General features: G+C 44.4%; 1 protein-coding gene across 3 annotated transcripts in view; it reads left to right on the top strand.

Moving 5' to 3' along the window:
- The window catches only part of TNFAIP1 (TNF alpha induced protein 1), a 42,690-nt gene that overhangs the window by 1,169 nt on the left and 33,225 nt on the right, over positions 1 to 8,296 (top strand). Inside the window, exon 2 of one of the 3 annotated variants that reach the window (XM_077294417.1) lies at positions 1,146 to 1,224. The exons of 1 other annotated variant lie outside the window; for it this stretch is intronic. The gene's annotated coding sequence lies outside the window, so the exon portion shown is untranslated. The remainder of the gene's footprint in view (positions 1 to 1,145; positions 1,225 to 8,296) is intronic. One more of the 3 variants, XM_077294415.1, reaches the window with a different exon arrangement.

Genomic DNA, 8,296 nt, shown 5'->3' with positions numbered 1-8,296 from the left:
CAGGGGGGATAATGGGGTCCAGGAATACTGACATTACAGGGGGGATAATGGGGTCCAGGAATACTGACATTACAGGGGGGATAATGGGGTCCAGGAATACTGACATTACAGGGGGGATAATGAGGCCCAGGAATACTGACATTACAGGGGGGGATAATGGGGCCCAGGAATACTGACATTACAGGAGGGGATAATGGGGCCCAGGAATACTGACATTACAGGAGTGTGTTTTTTTTTTTCTTGAATAGGAATTAATATATTGTTAAAGGAGTTATCCGGTCCAAATCGATAACTCTGCAGTGACTACAGACTTCTGAATCCTGCAGCGAGTGCACTGGGGATTCACTGGTTTTTGAGCCGGGATCGGTGGGCACGTATGCGTTAAACATACTCCTGGCCAGTGGGCGCGACGCTGCTCCATACACTTGTAGTGATGAATGCCGCTCCCCATCTAGAGACGTGTCTGTCTAGTGACCAGCAGTATGCATAACACATACATTCCCCACCTTCCCGGCTCAGAAACCGTTGAATCCCCTCAGCACACAGTGCACATGTGGGGGGGGGGGGGGGGGTGACTGCAGACTTGTAATTTTGGACTGGCTTTGTAATGCTTTTTTGGTTGTTGCTGACGTTTTTAATGGAGCACACATCAAAAATTGTACATCAATTTTTTTTCTTTCATATTTTTATATATTCTGTAGTGGGCGGGGCTTCACATGGAGAGGCGGAGCGCAGCCGACAGTCATCATAATTTGCATCACAAGTGACATCAGCAATTATCGACATGTATGAAGTTACTAGAGGATGTTTGTCGTAATCTATGCCATTTTTGTAATGTAAATGATGAATCTGTCGGCTCCGCTCCGTCACGGTCACGCCCCTACCTGTGAAGCTCTGCCCACTTTTCAAAATGGTGGTGCTGGTCGAAACTTGTGTATATACGGGCAAATTCTCTGAAAGCTGAATAATCAGCGCTGTTTGTAACTTTTTTATATTATGAAAAGCGATGATAGAAATGCTAATTTTATTTATTGCAAAAAAAAAAAACCCTGCGCAACCAGCTGACCCTTCATTAAGGCTGCCACACAAAATGCCGGTCAGTGTTCATGAATCGGGGCTGTAATATTGTGTAACTTTCTCCCCAGAAGTAATGGAACTCACTGCAGCAACTCCATTCTAGCCGCCTCACTACAGACGTGACGAGATCGGCGCTGCTGCATTGAGGTTGGTGATTTCTGTGCACGCAGTATTGTGAATATGGACGTCCTCCCTGCAGCACCTCCATCCTTGCTGCACTGTCTGTTCTACTGGTTACTCTAAGGCCATGTGCACACTTTGCGGGGTCCTCTGCGGGTTCTCCCGCAGCAGATTTGATAAATCTGCAGGGCAAAACCGCTGCGGTTATCCCTGCAGATTTATCGCGGTTTGTTTTGCGGTTTCTGCTGCGGGTTTACTCCTATACTATTGATGCTGCATATGCAGCAATATGCAGCATCAATAGTAATGTTAAAAATAATAAAAAATTGTTATATACTCACCCTCTGACGTCCCGATCTCCTCGGCGCTGCACGCGGCGGTCCGGTTCCAAAGATGCTGTGCGAGAAGGACCTTCGTGACGTCACGGTCATGTGACCGCGACGTCACGGTCATGTGACCGCGACGTCACCGCAGGTCCTGCTCGCACAGCAACCCTGCGACCGGACGGCCGCGTGCAGCGCTGAGAGGTGAGTATATCATTATTTTTTATTCTTTTTTTTATTTACACTAATATGGTTCCCAGGGCCTGGAGGAGAGTCTCCTCTCCTCCACCCCGGGTACCATCTGCACATTATCAGCTTACTTCCCGCATCGTGGGCACAGCCCCATGCGGGAAGTTAGCGGATCAATGCATTCCTATGGGTGCAGAATCGCAGCGATTCTGCACAAAGAAGTGACATGCTGCGGAATGTAAACCGCTGCGTTTCTGCGCGGTTTTTCCCGCAGCATGTGCACAGCAGATTGCGGTTTCAATAGGGTTTACATGTAAATGTAAACGCTATGGAAACTGCTGCGGACCCGCAGCATCAAAATCGCCGCAGATCCGCGGTAAAACCCGCAAAGTGTGAACATGGCCTAATGCTTCCAGGCTAAAGCTGCCAGGTTCAGCCACAATCTGATGTGTATTGGGGCCTCGCGATTTTCCTTCCATTTTTTGTGAGGAAAGGGAAGGCTCCAGCATGTTAGAATTCCAATTGTTGATCCTCTTCTTCTGCCGCCTAGAGTACCCTGACATCTGCTCTCTAATAGAGAGCACAATGTTTGGCGAAGCGCTCCTGTGTTTGTGATAGTCAGGAGAGAGCTGTTGGCCAAACGGCTGTAGGGCTGACTATCTAATATGTTTGTGGGCCTTAGGCCGGGATCACACATACGTGAGATACGGCCGAGTCTCGCAGGTTAAAACCAAGCTCTGGCATTGGCACTCCGGAGCAGAGTGTGCGGCTCCATGTATTGCTGTGTGGCCCCAAGCTCCGATCCGGAGTGCCGGTGCCAGAGCTTGGTTTTAACCTGCGAGACTCAGTCGTATCTCGCTGTAGTGTGACTCCGGCCTTTAAGGAACTCTGTCCGCACAGAATGAATGTTCAAAGCAATCACAGGCGCTCAATGCACCCTTGGTGCGGCCAAACATTTAAGTGCATCTTCCTATCTAGTTGTTTTCCATCTATGGTTCTATAAAGTCAGATCTGTCAATCAAAATAGAGTGAAGGCAGAGATAGAGAAAAGAAAAACAAGTATATGGGGAGGAGTACTTAAATGTGAGCCTCCATGATGCACTGAGTGCCTGTGCTTGCTTTGAATAGTCATTCTGTGCTGACAGTCCCTATAAAGAGGTTGTGCAACGAAAACAAGTTATCACCTAACTATATAACAGGTGATAACTTGCTGATCAGTGAGTGTGAGCGCTGGGACCTGCACCGATTGGCAAAACTGGGAAATTCTGTTCCTGTTACAAATTGGAGCAGCTGGTTGGATGCCCGAACACTGCTCTGTTACTTTTCAATGAAAAAAGCACAGCGCTCAGCAGCCCCATAGGGCAAGAATGGAGAATGGAGCTCAGACTGAGCATGTGTACTGCTGCTCCGTTCTAAAAGGGATAAGGCTATCTTCACATGTTGCGTTTTTTGCTGCGGTTTTTCCATGATCCATTTCTCTGATTCTACTTCATAATTAGTGATGAGCGAATATACTCGTTACTCGAGATTTCTCGAGCACGCTCGGGGGGTCCTTCGAGTATTTTTTTAGTGCTCGGAGATTTAGTTTTTCTTGCCGCAGCTGAATGATTTACATCTGTTAGCCAGCTTGATTACATGTGGGGGATTCCCTAGCCACCAGGCAACCCCCACATGTAATGAAGCTGGCTATCAGATGTAAATCATTCAGCTGCGGTGAGGAGAACTAAATTCGAGCACTAAAAAATACTCTAAGGACCCCCCCCGAGCATGCTCGAGAAATCTCGAGTAACGAGTATATTCGCTCATCACTATTCATAATGTGAGACAAAAAATGCAGCAAAAACCAATACCTGCATTTTTTCAGTGTTTTGTGCTCCACCCATTGATTTCAATGGGTGAAAAATGCGGAAAGAAGTGGCATGCTGCAATGTGCAAAACCCGAGGTTTTGCACAAAATACTGAAGACAAAAAAACCAAGCTGTGTGCATGATATTTCTGAATTCTCATACTTTGCTGGTACTGTAAAACGCAGCTAAAACTTGTATTAAAAACACATCAAAAAACGCATAAAAAATGCAACGTGTGAACATAGCCTAGGTGTCCCATTCTGCTGTTGGGATACCACTGATCACCTGTCCTGTGGATAAGTGATAAAGAGGGTTTCTGATGAAAACAAGTTCTGATACACCGTTATGATAGTTTTCCCTTCCCTCTCATAAATAGTGAGATTTAGTATTATGTATACCAAGGGGTGGCCAATTTATTTTCCCGAGGGGCCGCATGAGAGACTGTGACTGTTGTAGAGATCTGAACCAGTAGGCTGAAATTACACTGATATACTTATCAGAACCCAAGGAACAGGGAACAAGAAATGTATGCAACAATAAACAAGATTTTATATATACATTTGGAAAAAGTAAATAAAATAAAACGGATATCTCATGTCAGACTAAAAAAACGCACCACCACCTTATGTAATCGCCTGTGTCCTTTCCTTTTCCTAATATACTTAGATGTGTCCCATATACTCGATCATTGGTCTTCCTTTTGCTTTTTTTGCATATTCTATCACTATTTTCAGCAATCACATGTCATCAATAGAGACTGAACTCCATCTAGATTACTACTCCTCCACTTCATTGGTGGCTGGGCTGCGCACATGTGCCACTGGCATTATGCTGGACGATCCTGCTCCTGGCTCCAGATGGTAGCGTTGACTTCCGCCTCGGCCGGGTGGAATGCACAGCCGGAAGTGGGAGGTCCCTTGCCGTGGTGACGAGGATTCCCTGCACTAATCGTCATAGTGAACATGGCCTTGATGGGGTGGGTTTGGTCACCGTGGGGATTAGCCTCCGCTTCACATTGACATCACGTGTCAGCATAGGCAGCCTTAGATTGGTCCACAGGCGTATTAAATAACCATGAGCCTCCCCATGTGAGCACGCCCCTGGAAGAAGAATTGTCAAAACGCGCGTTGCTGTGGGAGATGCATCAATCATTTGCTTTAACTTGGCTGGCAACCCAGGTAATTTCAACATATTATGCACTTTATCCAATGTGGTCTCTATCTGCAGCGTATACCTACTATCAGTATGCTATATGTGTGAATTGAGGTATATATTGCACTTTATTGGCTATTGATTTAAACTATTAGACATTTTTTCTATATACACAGGCACTTTATGACTATCTTGTTAGTTCTATTTGTTTACATGAATTTGAGTATAATTATGCCTCTACCTAAATATAACTCGTAGCCTCCTGTTAATTAATTGTTTGGTCACATGCACCTTTAACTGAATGTAATGAAAGGCACTTTGTCTTGTATCACTATTCTTACAGTGCCTTGCGAAAGTATTCAGCCCCCTGGAACTTTTCAACCTTTTCCCACATATCATACTTCATAGATACCAAATGTAAATTTTTGGTAAAGAATCAACAACAATTGGAACACAATTGTGAAGTTAAACGAAATGTATTGGTTATTTTAAATTTTTGTGGAAATTCAAAAACTGAAAAGTGGGTCGTGCAATATTATTCGGCCCCTTTAACTTAATACTTTTGCTGCGATTACAGCTGCAAGTTGCTTGGGGTATGTCTCTATCAGTTTTGTACAATGAGAGACTGAAGTTCTTGCCCATTCTTCCTTGGCAAACAGCTCGAGCTCAGTGAGCTTTGATGGAGATTGTTTGTGAACAGCAGTTTTCAGCTCTTTCCACAGATTCTCGATTGGATTGAGGTCTGGACTTTGACCTGGCCATTCTATCACCTGGATACTTTTATTTGTGAACCATTCCATTGTAGATTTTGCTTTGTTTGGGATCATTGTCTTGTTGGAAGACAAATCTCCGTCCCAGTCTCAGGTCTTTTGCAGACTCCAACAGGTTTTCTTCAAGATTGGTCCTGTATTTGGCTCCATCCATCTTCCCATCAATTTTAACCATCTTCCCTGTCCCGGCTGAAGAAAAGCAGGCCCAAACCATGATGCTGCCACCACCATGTTTGACAGTGGGGATGGTGTGTTCAGGGTGATGAGCTGTGTTGCCTTTACGCCAAACATATTGTTTGGCATTGTTGCCAAAAAGTTTGATTTTGGATTCATCTGACCAGAGCATCTTCTTCCACATGTTTGGTGTGTCTCCCAGGTGGCATGTTCCAAACTTTAAATGACGCTTTTTATGGATATCTTTGAGAAATGGCTTTCTTCTTGCCACTCTTCCATAAAGGACAGATTTGCGCAGTGTACGACTGATTGTTGTTCTATGGACAGACTGTCCCACCTCAGCTGTAGATCTCTGCAGTTCATCCAGAGTGATCATGGGCCTCTTGGCTGAATCTCTGATCAGTCTTCTCCTTGTTTCAGATGAAAGTTTAGAGGGACGGCCGGGTCATGCTAGATTTGCAGTGGTATGATACTCCTTCCATTTCAATATCATCGCTTGCACAGTGCTCCTCGGGGTGTTTAAAGTTTTGGAAATCATTTTGTATCCAAATCCAGTTTTAAACTACTCCACAACAGTATCACAGACCTGCCTGTTGTGTTCCTTGGTCTTCATGATGCTCTCTGTGCTTCAAACAGAACCCTGAGACTATCACAGAGCAGGTGATTTATACGGAGACTTGATGACACACAGGTGGATAATATTTATCATCATTAGGCATTTAGGACAACTTCTGGAGTGAGTTTGCTGCACTGAAAGTAAGGGTATGTTTCCACGTTCAGGAAACGCTGCGTTTTTGACGCTGCATACAGCCGCAGCATCAAACACGCAGCGTCCAGATGTTACAGCATAGTGGAGGGGATTTCAAGAAATCCCATCTCCACTATGCATTAAAAGACGCATGTGGCAGACGCGTGGAAACGGACATGCGGCGCGTCTCTTAAGAACGCAGCATGTCCTTACAGTGCTGAAACAACGCAAGGACAACGCCGGTGACCTCAGGTGCAGATTTGGTCAGGATTTTACCTGCATAAAATCTTGACCAAATCCTGATGCAATCCTGAACGTGGACACATACCCTTAAGGGGCCGAATAATATTGCACGCCCCACTTTTCAGTATTTGATTTTCCACAAAAATTTAAAATAACCAATAAATTTCGTTCAACTTCACAATTGTGTTCCACTTGTTGATTCTTTACCAAAAATTTACATTTGGTATCTTTGTTTGAAGCATGATATGTGGGAAAAGGTTGAAAAGTTCCAGGGAGTGAATACTTTCGCAAGGCACTATAGGTGTTGTCACTGCTATCTATAGAGATATATTTTCATATTCTTTCACCTAATGTGCACGTGACCAATACAACCACTTAGTTTACCGCAACTGTATATATAACCTAGAAATGGTTTTCAGTTTTTTCGTTGCATTTTTTTAGTCTGACATGAAGCATCCATTTTATTTTATTTACCGTACTTTTTGCAAATGTATAAATAAAGTTGTTTATTGATGTATACATTCCTTGTTCCCTTCATGAGCTAAACTCAAAGATCGAAGACTTTTTTTTCTTTTTACACAAAATTACGCTTTCTCTCAAATAGTTTTTCACAAATTTGTCTAAGTCTATTAGTGAGCACTTCTTGTTTGCCAAGATAATCCATCAGCAGGATTATTGCACAGGTGTGCCTTAGGCTGGCCATAATTAAAGGCCACTGTAAAATATGCTGTTTTACAGGATTAGGTGGGTCCGTGGGGAGGTGAGGTAGAAAACCAGTTAGTATCTGGTGTGACCACCATTGGCCTCACACAGTGTAACATCTCCTTCGCATGGAGTCGATCAGGTTGTTGGCCATGCAAGCTTTTCTTACAGAGATATCGCCTGCTTTACTCAGTGGTGTTCTTACTCATCCACGTAAAATTGTCGGAAACAGGATGAAGGATAATATGCTCTGTTATTTCCAAAGCTCAATTTTAGCACGAGGTACTGTACGTCCTACAGGAGCATAAAGGAAATTAGATCACCGACCATGAACGCCAATGATAATTCTGCTTTTCCATCAGTTTTCCTGCAGAGAAAAGGGAGCATCCAGACACAGCACAGAGACTAGATGTAACTCGGAAGATGCTCTGACCAGTGTTCTGACCTTAGTTTTTAAAGGGAATCCGTTTTTGCCATCTCCCGTGATCGGTATTCCACATTCTGACTGCAATAACTGTAAGGGTATGTGCACACGTATTTTGGAGCTCTGCTGATTTTTCCGCAGCGGATTTTAGAAATCCGCAGGTAAAAGGACATGCTTTTTACCTGCGGATTTACCGCGGAATTACCACGGTTTCTATGTGGACTTTGTGCGGATTCCACCTGTGGTTTTACACCTGTGGATTCCTATAGAGGAGCAGGTGTAAACCGCAGCGGAATCCGCACAAAGAATTGACATGCTGCGGAGTGTAACCCGCAGCGTTTCCGCGCGTTTTTTCCGCAGCATGGGCACTGCGGATTGCGGTTTCCATAGGTTTACATTGTACTGTAAACGCATGGAAAGCTGCTGCAGACCCGCAGCTGCGGATCCACAGCAAAATCCGCAACATGTGCACATAGCCTAAAGAACCCTTTCCTATCCTGCTGCATCTAAAACCTGTCTCACAACTG

This window comes from Ranitomeya variabilis, chromosome 3 (assembly GCF_051348905.1).
Source record: "Ranitomeya variabilis isolate aRanVar5 chromosome 3, aRanVar5.hap1, whole genome shotgun sequence".
NCBI lineage: Eukaryota > Metazoa > Chordata > Amphibia > Anura > Dendrobatidae > Ranitomeya > Ranitomeya variabilis.
The sequence above is the reverse complement of the archived record's forward strand: the minus strand, read 5'-3'. Positions and strand labels throughout refer to the sequence as shown.